This window comes from Pongo abelii, chromosome 2 (genome assembly GCF_028885655.2).
Source record: "Pongo abelii isolate AG06213 chromosome 2, NHGRI_mPonAbe1-v2.0_pri, whole genome shotgun sequence".
In the NCBI taxonomy this organism is placed as follows: Eukaryota; Metazoa; Chordata; class Mammalia; order Primates; family Hominidae; genus Pongo; species Pongo abelii.
Window position 1 is genome coordinate 63,787,042 of NC_085928.1, and position 14,550 is coordinate 63,801,591.

At 33.7% G+C, this 14,550-nt stretch overlaps 1 protein-coding gene across 3 annotated transcripts in view; it reads left to right on the forward strand.

Moving 5' to 3' along the window:
* HTR1F (5-hydroxytryptamine receptor 1F) overlaps positions 1-14,550 on the forward strand; it is a 204,491-nt gene that overhangs the window by 13,219 nt on the left and 176,722 nt on the right. The window lies entirely within an intron of this gene.

A 14,550-nucleotide genomic window follows, 5' to 3' on the forward strand; every position in this document is an offset into this window, starting at 1 on the left:
TCCACTGATGGACACTTAGGTTGATTCCATATCTTTGCTATTATGAATAATATTGCAATAAACATTTAAGTACAAGTATGCTTTGATATACTAACTTCCTTTGGATAAATATCTGGTAGTAGAGTTGCTAGACTGTATTTTTAGTTTTTTGGGAAATCTCCATACTGTTTTCCATAGTGGCTATACTAATTTACATTCCTGTCAATGTGTATAAAAGTTCTCTTTCTCTGTTTCCTTAACAGCATCTGTAATTTTTTGTCTTTTTAAAAATAGCCATTTTAACTGGGATAAAATGATAACTCACTGTGGTTATGATTTACATTCCCCTTGTCCTTTGCCCACTTTTTAATGGAATTATTTGTTTTATTTTTTCTGTTGAGTTCATCGTATATTCTAGATATTAGTCCCTCATCAGATGGATAGTTTGCAAATATTTTCTCCCATTCAACAGGTTTTCTCTTCAGTCTGCTGATTATTGCTTTGCTGTGAAGAAGATTTTTAGTTTAATATAGTCCAATTTTGTTTCTGTTGTCTATGCTTTTGAAGACTCAGCCATAATCTTTTCCTAAACCAATGTCCTGAAGTGTTTTCCCTGTTTTCTTCTAAGAGTTTTATTGTTTTGAATCTTAATATTTAAGTCTTTAATCCACTTTGAGTTGATTTTTGTTTATGGTGAGAGATATGAATTTAGTTTCATTTTCTGTATACATTCAGTTTTCCTAGACCATTTATTGAAGAGACTCTCCCCAATGCATGTTCTTGGAACCCTCGTCAAAAATCAGTTGGCTGTAAATACGTAGATTTATTTCTGGGTTCTGTATTCTATTCCATTGGTCTGTGTGTCTGTTTTTGTACTAGTACCATGCGATCTTAGTTACCATAGCCTTGTAATATATTGAGTTTCAAGTAGTGTGGTGTCTCCAGCTTTGTTCTTTTTGCTCAGGATAGCTTTGGCTATTTGGGCTCTATTAGTTTCCACACAAATTTTAGGATTATTTTTTCTATTTCTGTAAAAAATCTCATTGGTATTTTGATAGACATTACATTGAATCTCTAGATCACAAGGGACAGTATGGTTATTTGAAGGATATTAACTTTACTGATCCATGAGCATGGAGTATCTTTCCCTTTGTGTCGTTTTTAATTTATTTCAACAGTGTTTTGTAGTTTTTCTTTTAGAACTCTTTCATTTCCTTGTTACATTTATTCCTAGGTATTTTTTATTTTTGTAGCTATTGTAAATGGGATTGCCTTCTTGATTTATTAGTACATTAATTAGTTAGTACATTAATTAGCATATAGAAATGATTCTGATTTTTGTATGCTGATTTTGTATTCTGCAACTTTATTGAATTTATCAGGTCTAAGAGTTTTTTGGTTGAAACTTTAGTTTTTTTAATATATAAGATCACATCATCAGCAAAGAGGGACAATTTGACTTCTTTTCCAATTTGATTGCCTTTTATTTCTTTCTCTTGCCTGATTGCTCTGGCTAGGACTTCCAGTAATATAGTAAATAGGGGTGGTGAAAGTTGTCATCCTTGTCTTGTTCTAGTTATTAGGGGAAAGGCTTCCAGTCTTTCTTCATTCAGCATGGTGTTACCTGTGGGTTTGTTATGTTTGACCTTTATTATGTTGACGTATGTTACTTCTATGCCTAGTTTATTGAGAATTTTTACCATGAAGGGATGATGAATTTTATTAAATGCTTCTTCCATGTCTATTGAGATCATCATATGGTTTTTGTACTTCATTCTGTTGATGTGATGTATCATGTTTATTGATTTGCATGCATTGAACCATTCTTGCATCCCTGGGATAAATCCCATTTGATAGTGGCATATTGTTTTTTTTAATGTGCTGTTGGATTTGGTTTGCTAGTATTTTGTTGACAATTTCTGTATCTATGTTCATCAGGTATATTGGCCTGTAGTTTTCTTTTGTTGTGCCCTTGTCTGGTTTTGGTATCATGATAATTAATGCTGGCATCATACAATAAGTTAGGTAGGATTTTCTCCTCTCCAATTTTTTGGAATAGTTTGAGGAGAATTGGAGTTAGTTTTTCGTTGACAGTTTGATAGAATTTGGCAGTGAAACCATTAGGTCCTGTACTTCTGTTGTTGGGAGATTGTTTATTACTTATTAAATCTTATTATTTGTTATTGATCTGTTCAGATTTTTAATTTCTTCCTGATTCAATCTTGGTCAGTTGTATGAGTCCAGGAATTTATCTGTTTCCTCTAGGTTTTCTAATTTTTTAATGTATAGTTGTTCATAATAATGCCTGATGATCCTTTGTGTATCTGTGATATCAGTTGTAATGTCTTTTTTTTCATATCTGATTTTGCTTGGGCCTTCTTTTATTTTTTGGTTAATCCATCAAGTGGTTTATTTATTTTGATTATCTTTTCAAAACACAAACTTTTCATTTCATTTATCCTTTGCATTTTTTCATTTGCCTCTACTTTAGTTCTGCTCTGATCTTTATTATTTCTTTCTTTCTACTTATTTGGGGTTTGGTTTGTTCTTGCATTTCTAGTTCTTCAAAGTGCATTTTTAAATTGTCTATTTGAAATCTTTCTACTTTTTTATGTGGGCATTTATTCTATCAGCTTTCTTTTTAGCACTGCTTTTGCCATATCCCATAGATTTTGATATGTTGTGTTTGAATGTTTGTTTCTAGAATTGTTTCGATTTAACTGTAATTTCTTCCTTGACCCAGTGGTTGTTCAGGAGCATGTTGTTTAATTTGTGTAGTTTACGAAGTTTCTCTTTTTATAGATTTCTAGTTTTATTGTAGTCTGAGAAAATATTTTATATGGTTTCTATTTTTAAAAGTTCATTGAGACTTGTTTTGGTTCCTAACATATTATTACATTTCCTTTTGATTTTGGCTAGTTTACATATTTTTATTCATTTACCTTTTATCTATTTAATTTACTTAATTCTTATTAATATGAATAGATTTTTATTTGATTTTCTTGACTATTTAAAATAGTCAATATAAAATAATAGAAAATATTTTTAATCTAAAAATTTTTCCTTAGCAATATTTTGTCTGCTTCATGTACTAAATAATAGCATATAATTATATTTAGAGAGATAGTCCATTTGAATTATTATAAATCGCTCTTAATCGTGCAAACCAAATAGTGTATCATTCAATTAAGGGTCCTTCTTTGACTCAAAAAATTATTTTTAAGAAGCTATTTCAAACAGGAATATTTGGAGTTTTTGTGTTTAAATATTTTCATCTGATGCATAGTTTTAATATTACATTTTGTCTAGAAAATGTAGCTAGCATGATTTCTAATTGACAAACTTAACTAAGCTTTTCTTTTTTGATTTACATGCATTTAATTTGTGATAAGTTCCACTGTACATTTGACAAACAGCAAATTACATACTGGATACTACACTAATAATACAGCATTATATTCAGCATTCCATATTCTTATGTTATTGTATCTGATTGCTAGAGATGCACTAAAGTCTCCCTCTATAATCGCATTTGTCTATCTTCCATTGGAGTTAACCATCTTACGCTTATTTTTATGTTATGGTGTTTGATTTGGGGGCACTTAAAAATATATGATTGTCTGATCTTTCTATGTGAAATTTACTTTATTTTATTAAATTCATCTTGCCTAATGTTAGCCTTATTATTTTTCCTTTCTTTAAGTTTGCCTAAAGTTTGTGGGCCTGAGTCATTTTATTGAATTTTTCTTAAAAGCAAAATATTATTAAATATTTTTTACCCAATCTGGATACATAATCTGGTTATTTTTTTCCTTTCAGTAGATGAACTCACCTTATTTTTTAATTAGCTACCATAAATATCAGGTTCCATTTTACCTGATCAAACAAGTTTCAGTGTTTTATTTTTTCTTTTGTCATTCCTTTGTCTTTTGTCATTGTCTTTTTTTATTGATGAATAATTTCTTGATTTATTTCTTCTTTTGGAGAAAACACATGTTTATTCAATTTTAACTTTTAGCCAAATGGAGTTTATATGGATTCTGCTAGAAACTGATGTAGGTCATGCTTTGAATTCCTTATCATTTCCAGATCTTACAGCCTGACAGGAAGTGGAAGGAACAAACAGTCCCAAAAGAAACTTCCTTCATCAGAAATGTCATTGTTCATTCCATTTGATGTTGCTGTCTTTACTATAATAAACTTTAGCACTGCCTAATTTTATGCTTGGCCAAATCACACATTTCTGGATGTCGGCGTTTTTCCCAAGTTTCCAAGCAGACAGTAGGCCTAGAAATGACTTCCATTTCTCCCCACACTTTCTTTTGATGCCTTTCTTTGACCCATTCACTCAGGGTGTGACAGACTGAATCAGCCAGCATTATCTTTATTTACCTTCTAGATAGATAGCTTTTTTGAAGGAGGTGAAATTTAATATTGTTATATTTCCATCCTCTGTGGCTTCCATCAAACTGAATCACACTATTTCAGTGGAAATTCCTGAAACTTTGGCCAGGAAGATGTTGGTATCACTAGTCATTTTCTAAAAATGGCTCAGTTGTTTCCTCTTTTACTGGTTTATAAATTATTTCAATATGAACTCAGGTAGATGAGGAACTACATGCAATCTTGAAAATATGTATGTTCCCCAACTTGTGGCTTTGACACAGTTTATATTTCATGTGAAGAAGAAAACACAGTTACTTTGCACAGGAGTTAATTTTAAGAAGCATTTGACCAGTATGTGTATACACTGACATGGAACTCATCTGAGATAGATCTTCTATCAGCTCTTATAAGCTTAGAATATTAAAACTTTCTATTGCTATTCCCCAGATAACTTGACTTTGTTTTTATATGCCAATAGGCCATATAGTAAGTACTAGTAAGTAATCCTGATTTCAGATAATTTATTAATTTGTTTCTTCCCTTAGTTCAGAAAGGCTCTTTAATTCATACTTCTTGGATTCTCATATAGGAAACACTTAAAATTATATATGAACCGTAGTGGCAAAATTGGAGATTATCCAACAGTCTGGCTCACTAGTTCCTCTGAATGATTTACCATAGATCTGCCCTTGCAGTTCATTTATTTCCAGGTCATTCAGTGGAATTCTATTGTTAAAAAGAAAAAGCCTCCCTACAGACAAACACTCAAACTACTTCAATGTGATAGTTCCTGGCAAGACTGCACATAGAAATTGCAATTTTAAAAAACAGCAAAGAAGATCTAGGAGTAAATAGGGAAAAATTGAAATTAATGGGCTTTATTTTTAATAGCGGGACGTCTTTGAAACATAAAGGATATGACAATGATTTCTCAAATGTCAATAAATGAAACAGCTCTGAAATGTATATAATAGCAAAAGAAAAGTATTAATGTTAAAATTATGAAAAGATGTTTTGAAGGATTCCAAATAAAAGTGTTTTGACTAGTGGTGTTCTGGTAAATGTTTAAAAAAACAGCTTGAGGAGAAAGAGGAAAAGCCCTGATTCATGAAGTTTGCCAATTTCCGTAGTGTAAATATTCCCAACGTGATCAATTTCAAGCTATCTTCATGAAGTCACTGAACACAGAGTCAGGAAGAAATATGCCCAGTGATTCTCACGAGCCAGTGAAAGTCATCTCCAAATGATATGGTTTGGCTCTGTTGCCCTACTCAAATCTCATCTTGAATTGTAATGCCCATGTGTGGAGACAGGGAGGTGTTTGGATCATGGAGGTAGTTTCCCACATGTTGTTCTCATGATAGTGAGTGAGCTCTGATGAGATCTGATGGCTTTATAAGTATTTGATAGTTTGTCTTTCATATGCACTCTCACCTGCCACCATGTAAGAAATGCTTGCTTCCCCTTCTGCCATGATTGTATGTTTCCTGAGGCCTCCCTAGCCATGCAGAACTGTGAGTCAATTAAACCTATAAATTACCCAGTCTTGGGCAGTCCTTTATAGCAATGTGAAAATGGACTAATGCAGTTAATTAGTACAAAGAGAAGGGTACTGCTAGAAAGATACAGAAAACATGGAAGCAACTTTGGAACTGGGTAATAGGCAGAGGTTGATAGAGTTTGGAGGGCTCAGAAGACAGGAAGATGAGGGAAAAATTCGATCTTCCTAGGATTATTTAATGGTTTTGACCAACATGCTGATAGTGATATGGACAATGAAGTCCAGGCTGAGGTGGTCTCAGATGGAGATGAGGAACTTCTTGGGAAGAGGAGCAAAGCTCACGCTTGCTATGCTTTAGCAAAGAGACTGGTGGAATTTTGCCCCTGTCCTAAGGATCTGTGGAACTTTGAACTTGAGAGAGAGGATATGAAATAGGAACTTATGTTTAAAAGGGAAGCACAGCATAAACGTTTGGAAAATTTGCAGCCTGGGGATGCAATAGAAAAGAAAAACCCATTTTCTGAGAATAAATTCAACCTGCTGCAGACATTTGCATAAGTAATGAGGAGCTGAATGTTAATCATCAAGACAATGGGGAAAATATCTCCATGTCAGAGATCTTGGTGGCAGCCCCTACAATCACAGGTCTAGAGACCTAGGAGGGAAAAATGGTTTCTTGGGCCTGGCCCAGGGCCACTCTGCTCTTTGCAGACTCAGGACTTGGTGTCCTGTGTCCCAGCTGCTCCAGCTCCAGCTGTGGCTAAAAGGGACCAAAGTACAGCTTAGGCAGTTGCTTCAGAGGGTGCAAGCCCCGAGCTTTGGTGGCTTCTACATGGTGTTGGGCCTGCGTGTGCAGAGTCAAGAATTGAGGTTTGGGAACCTCCACCTATATTTCAGAGGATTTATAGCAATGCCTGATTGTCCAGGCAGAAGTCTGCTGCAGGGGTAGGGCCCTCATAGAGAATCTTTGCTAGGGCAATGTGGAAGGGAAATGTGGGGTCAGAGCCCCCACACAGAGTCCCCACTGATCACTGCCTAGTGAAGTTGTGAGAAGAGGGTCACCATCCTGCAGACCCCAAAATGGTAGATCCACTAACAACTTGCACTGTGTGCCTGGAAAAGCCACAGGCATTCAATATCAGCCTGTGAAGGAGCTGCCTAAGGCTGTGGAAGCCCATCCCTTGCATCAGCGTGCCCTGTATTTGAGACGTGGAGTCAAAAGACATTATTTTGGAGCTTTAAGATTTAATGACTACCTACTGGATTTCGGACTTGTATGGGGCCTGTAGGCCCTTTGTTTTGGCCAATTTCCACCATTTGGAATGGGAGCATTTATCCAATGCCTGTATCCCCATTATATCTTGAAAGTAACTAACTTGCTTTTGATTTTACAAGTTCGTAGGTAGAAGGGACTTGCCTTGTCTCAGATGAGACTTTGGACTGTGGACTTTTGAGTTAATGCTGAAATGAGTTAAGACTTTGGGGGACTGTTGGGAAGGCATGACTGGTTTTGAAATATGAAAAGACATGAGATTTGGGAAGGGCCAGGGGCAGAATGATATTGTTTGGCTCTGTGTCCCCACTCAAATCTCATCTCAAATTGGAATCTCCACATGTCGAGAGGGACCAGTAATACTCACATGTCGAGAGAGGTAGGTGATTGGATTATGGGGGTGGTTCCCCCATGCTGTTCACATGATAGTGAGTTCTCATCAGATCTGATGGTTTTATACGTGTTTGACAGTTCCTCCTTCATATGCTCTCTCGCCTGTCACCATATAGGATACATGTGGAACTATGAATCAATTAAACCTCTTTTTTTTTCTTTTTAACAAATTACCCAGTCTTGTGCAGATTTTTACAGCACTGCTAAACAGACTAACACACCAGAAAGCCACTGGGATAATCTTTATAGCATTTTTAAAAGTGGTTACTAGGCTATATAAGGCTATATAAGACCTAATTGGTAAAGGTAAAGGGTGTCTTGTGCCTCGTGGTATGCACTTTCACATTTAAAGTAACGATGAGGCAATGTGGTAAAATTGAAAATGATTGAGATCATAAAATCAAAAACTCACAGATTTGAATCCCAGCATCATAACCTAGTGTATGATTTAAACAAAATTACCTACTTTATCTGTCTTAATTTATTTCATTTATTTATTTTTAATGGACAAAAATTGTATATATTTATGGTGTGCAACATGAAATATGTATACATTATGGAATGGCTACATCAAGCTAATAAACATATGTATTACCTCATATAATATTCATTTGTGTTAAGAACTCTTAAAATCTCTCTTAGCAATTTTCAAGTATAGAATAGATTGTTATTAACTATTGTCACCATGTTATACAATAGAGCTCTTGAACTTATTCCTCTTATCCAACTCATATTTTTGTAATCTATGACCAACTATCATTCTCCAGCCCCTGGTAACCAACATTCTACTCTGTTCCTTTGCGTTCAATCTTTTTAGATTCCAAATATTAAGGCTTCAATTATCCATCTGTAAAATTCTGCAAAATTGGAACTATTCAGCAAACATCTTAAAATGAGTGAAAGACACAATAAAGACAATAAACATGAATGTACCTGGTATATAGATACATTCTATATACCAGATCTATATAGATCTATAGATATAGATATAGATCTATATAGATATAGATTAGGAATTATTATTTTTCTTCCAGCTTCTATACTACTTGTTTCCTTCTAGCTGTCCTTACTCAATAGAAAATACTAAATTGAAGTCAGAATATGAATTATAATTAGTAAGGGAATGATATGGCTCTAATTGTTAGTATACCTACATAGCTACTTGAAAATTACTCTTATATAGGAGGGAGAGTTCGTGAGAAATGAAGGCACCAAAGGAGGAAGTCAGTACCAACATTCATTTTCCTTTCCATCTTTGACACAATTTAAAAAGCTATGGGCAATGACACATGGATAATCTTCATGACCTGATTTTGTCACTTATTATTTTGTAGCCTCTGTGGTTCAGGAAAAGGAAGTCAAGGAATGTGGAAGGGGTATTGAGTGGACCAACCTATGGTATTTGCTACAAAAATACGATTCTGTAAAAGGCAGGAATGATGTGTCATGGGAATTCATGAAAGAAAATAACTTTGGGCTATAATAAACAGGGGTGATTTAAAAACCTGACTTTAAAAATAGTGTCTGCAGTGTTTTAATGGATGAAGATGGTCAGATTTAGAACATTGTGGGTGAATCAAATATATATATAGATGAACTGATACAGAAGTCGAAAAGATTAATGTTTAATTAAAAGGTAAGTAGCTTAATATATTCCAAATGCAAAGTAAGCTTATGGTAGTATCAGGAAGTGTACTAGCTTGGTACTAGGTTACCAAATGAGCCTATGGATTTGTCTTTTATTTCCTATGTAATTACCATATTTGAAGATGCATACACTGTATTAACGGCTTTATTTATGTTTTTATTTAATTCCCAAATGATACTAGAAAGAAAGCATCATGCCATTTTTATAGAAGAGGGAACTGATGATCAGTTTACATTGATGATCTAAGGTTATACAATTTATCACTCAAGAAACATTGAAAGTTTTTGACAAGGGAAGTAACATGATGGAAAGTGTAAGTTCCTGCAGTTATTTGACATTAGCAAATTAAAATTCCTGCCTTACTTTACACTGAAGGCAAATTTAGAAGCTATTGATTACTATAGATGCCAATGGCTTATTCTTCATATAGCATATGGTAATGTCTTAGTAGCATTCCTTCTAAAAACAAAAGTGACACCCAGCTCCCAGCATTTCACTCATCTCCCTCTTTGCAGCACATCAGTGAAGGGGCTTTTGCCTTTTCTGGTATGTGAAACAAAAGTTATCTAGGCAATTATTAAATGCAAGTTTTCATTGAGGGATAAATTAATCCATCTATTCTCATGAAATGCACTAGTTTAGATTCATTTTTCAGTTTCATTTGCAGAGAAGTGAACCTTGAGCAAATTTGAAACATGACAGGAAAATGTGATTAAGGAAAGAACTAAGTTTCCAAACACAATTCTATGCAAGAAGAGGGGCTTAATTGAGTGGCTAAATATCATTCTCTTTGGAGTGTTCTTACCGAAATCTTCAGTAACCTCCAAATTGATAAATCCGCAAAACAATCTTCAGCCCTCATCCTGTCTTATCACTTGGCAGCATTTGACCATGACTTACAGAAACTATTTCTTGAAATATTTTTAATTAGTTTCTATAGCAGTGCTCTCCTGACTTTTTTTACATTTTAAGCATTCTTTCTATGTTTTATAGAATTTGTTAGTTTGTCTGTTTTTTGTTTTGGTAGTACTTGGAGGTCAACAGGAAGTGGCAAAAAGCAAATGGGTAAAAGAGTAAAAAATCAAATATTCTTAACCTGATGTAAACATTCTTTACAATCTGGCTCCATGTGCATTTCCAACTTTACCTCTAGACCAGATTAATTTACCGTTCTGATTTTCTCAACTCAGAAGCACTTAACAATCACATTCTCATTAAAATCTACCTAGAGTGTCTACAGAAATTGCTATTTAATTTACTGGGATTTTACAGCTCTTATTTGTATAAATTTGCAATTGAACTTACTATATGTACGTATAGTTTATGTCTAAAAAATATCTCCCCCACCTTCAGTCTGAATGAGCAAAGAACATGCCTTTAATCCTTCTGTACGTAGTGACTAGTGACTAAAATAAGGTTAACATAATCAGCAAATGCATGTTTAACTAGCAAATGAAAGTTCAATGAACTAATACTACCTGATTTTCTTATTAGTAATACCATCTTGGTCAAGTCTCTAAACTTTTTTGTGTTTTTGTTTAGTTACCTGAAAAATGGATGTAATAATTATGGCCCCCCCTTTAAAATCTCAGAATATTTTGGTATCAAAATAAGAATGCTGGTTACAAAGGTATTTATAAATGTAAGGTATTATGTATAGAAAAATACACCAATTTGAATGTTATGAGCTTACAGTTTTACTAAAGTTTCAGATAGCCACACATGCACGTGTGAGTGCACACACAAGATATCCCACAAATAAAAATGAAATGTTACTGGATTTCCTATCTTTATTAATTCTTGTATTTATCAGTGTGTGGAAAAAGTATCAACTTTGCTGATTTGGTAGCCCCATACTTGAATGCTATCATGGGGGAGACAGATACTCCATTTGACAATGCATTTTAAATCATCTTAGTCTACATCATTATTGTTTTCTTAGATTTTAAATTATTGAAAGATGATAAGTACATCTCTATATAGTGTGCAATATATCATTATACAAAAACAGTCAATACCATGCATCTTTGATAGTGATAATAACTTTTCTGAATGGTAATAAACATGATCAGAAGCAATACAAAGTTGATACTCAATTAGAAAAGTCAAGCAACAGTTCTTACCATCCCCATTGCAAAATTCCTACATAGAATGGTATGCATTTTAGCCAGCAAAACATTAAAACAGTCGGGAATACTACACTTGTTGCATTACTGAGTGCTCTGGCATTTTGTCGTTGTTTTGAATATGAACTAACCAACACTTTTGGCAATACTGCAAACTTAAATTTTACAAATGAGATGCATAGCTGAAATGTGACTTTATTGCTGTTGTGAGCAATCTTTTAGATGCCTTTACTCCAAGTGACATAAAGGAAGTTTAAATTTAAGAAGTTAAAGTAGACAAATGGTAAGACTACTGAGATGTTGTAACTGTATGGCAAAGTTTTCATCATTTATTGGTTTGCCGATGCCACCTCAGTACTATTGCTCATGTTATTGATGAAGTTATGCTATATGAAGCACAGCTCTATCAAATTCAGGAGAGTCAGTAGAGAAATATTTTTCATCAAAGATGGAATTGACAAGTACAAATTCTGTGGAAACTGATAATCTTCAGAAATGGCACTCTACAGTTTTAAGATTTAATAAAAACAAGAGTTATTGTAATTTATCCTTGGTTGTTTTAATGAATTATACAAACAGTTTAACTTTGGGGATTCTGCACATACTATTTGCATCTTGTTGAAGAAGCTCTCAGCAAAGAGACTTTGGCTAAGATGTAAAGCAGCCCTCAGAATGAATCATACAACCTGCAAAGAGCTGTGCTAAATACATCCATATATATGACAAAAGCTTCAAGTTTTTTCTAGCATTTACATTATTGATACAAATCAACATAGAGACCAGAGAGTTTTAAAAATAATAGGTGCACAAGGGAATGCGCATAAAGGAAGGGTGACAGTGGAGCAGCTTCAGGCCCACTGTTTGGCACAGCAGGGTTGCATATTTCCTATGTCAATTGAAAAACCTAAAACATACCTCTATTTAAGCCATCCTGCCAAGTACTGCACCAAGAAAGCTACTTGCAAAGTGAGGCATCTCCAGCAGCAGAAAAATCTGGGGAGCAGTAGAAATGATGGAAGATGATGGCTCAAACCGAAATGTCATCCTAGGTGTGCGCTTGATCCACAAGAGACCTGCAGTCCTGCCATGCCAAACAGTAGGTGGATAGGCTCCTCCACTGCCCCTCTCTTCTCAGACCCCTGTCCTCTATTTCCTTAGCCTTGCTTCTCTCAAATTATGCTTTCCCCTGTTTACCCATCCACAGGTATATCTTATCAAGTTTAGAGGCCAAACGCTTGTCCAATGGGAAAGAAGCGTAGAGCACAAAATTTATGAAGGCACTCACTCAGGGTTGGGCAAGTGCTTCTTTAACTTTGCATCCTAGACCTCTCATTTGCCTCACCCTAGTCCCAGGTGTTGGAGGTAGAGTATGGTATAGCTGGGTAACTTAGAATCTACTCCTTAAGCTCTGCAGGAATTTGACCATCCTCAACAACTAGCACCTTACTGCTGGTTTAATAAACATATATTGCATACTTGTTCCCCTGTGTCTTCAGCTTTGGCCTAAAATTCCAGGAAATAGAAAAAATACCCTGAAATATCCTATTATATACAGAACAACAGAGAAAGCTTACTCCCAGTTTTTCACTGTGAAACACAGTTCAGTGACTTATCTCATGTGCACACTGTTTTACTTCATTTAAATTATCTCTGCATGTTTAGTATCAGCAATAAGATTACTGGTCACACTATCAGTAATTTGGGGGGATGCACTGGATACTGCCAAGGTTCTATTTAAAATAATTTTACCAATTGTCACTATGAATTTTCATGGTTGTTTTCATTTCCCCACAACCAGACACACATATGGGTATTTGTGTTTTTGGTATACAAATCCCATTGTTACACAATAAGATTTTTTTTTTTTTTTTGCTTAACTTTGAATATTTTACATATTTATTCTGGTTGTTTTATCTTTTGACTTATTTTTAGAGGGCAGTTTTATTTTTCATCTAGTTTGCGTGTTTGAATCTTCTGGGATCCTGGAAGAATACTAGTAAATTATCTCATGTTAACTAAATTCTCAGTTTTATTTTCTCTCTTGCCTTTTTTTAAAAAAGTCTTTGGATATCATCATTATGCTATGCCTTTTTTAAAAATAATTTTTCTGCTTATTTTCCACATTCATACATATGCTGACATTCAGCAAGTTGTATAAAGAATTGAAATTGGAATATGTGAATTATTTATTAATGAACAAACTTTATAACTGACCGGTATCTCCATCATGCCAATATATAAGGTTATAAAGTTTTAAAATGCATATAAGATAAAAGAATATTAGCTAATGGGAGCAAAAATATTTTTATATATTATAAATTTCCCAAAATGAGACTCAATTAGTTTTTCAACCAAAAATTTATGATTACTGTTGACAAACTACAAACTATTTAAGTACAATGAGAAAAAAGTTAAATAGTAAATGTGAACAATTTAACTCTTAAAATTATTGGGCCTATTTTCAAGGTTATTATAATGCTATATATAAGTTAAATTCTTAATTTTAATATTCTGCTTTTTATATTTCTGTGTAGATATGTGAATTTCTTTTGGAGGAATAGAAACACTTTAACCCAAATTCAAAAGATAATAATAATGAACAAGTCTAAATCCTAAAACATGATGAGCAGAGATAAAAGAACAGATACGAGTAAAGATTCCAATAACTTGGTCTCCTGGAATCATGACCCATTTTAACATGATTTATGCCCAATATGACATCAAGATGTCAAGAAATATGAAACAGGATAGTTACATACCATCAAAGATGTAATTAGTCATTTGGATATATGCTAAAAAGTTTTAGAATAATTATTCAATAGCACTTCATAAAATATCTTCACATTCTTTAAATTTAAAAGGTAAATTTTAATAAATTTGAGAGTTGATATGCTCTCAAGTACTTGAGAGTATATATTAAAATCAATTTAATAAATTTATTATAATTAGCATTACCAGTTTTCTTTCTTAAAGGGGAAGGAATGAACATAAAATAAAGTGGCTAAGATTTATAGATTCATGTAACAATGGCATTTATAACCTTATTTATGTTTTGTAAAGTTCTGCATGACTATTAACTCAGGTAAATCAAATTAAAATTTGTCTTGAGTGGTACTAAATATGACTAAATCAAAAGTCAGTCAGTAAGCATTCTTGAATGTGTCAAATCAACTATCTTTCAACTGAAGGTAGTAATTGATTTTCTAACTGATTTAGACAACAAATAATAGAATTGCCAATGAAT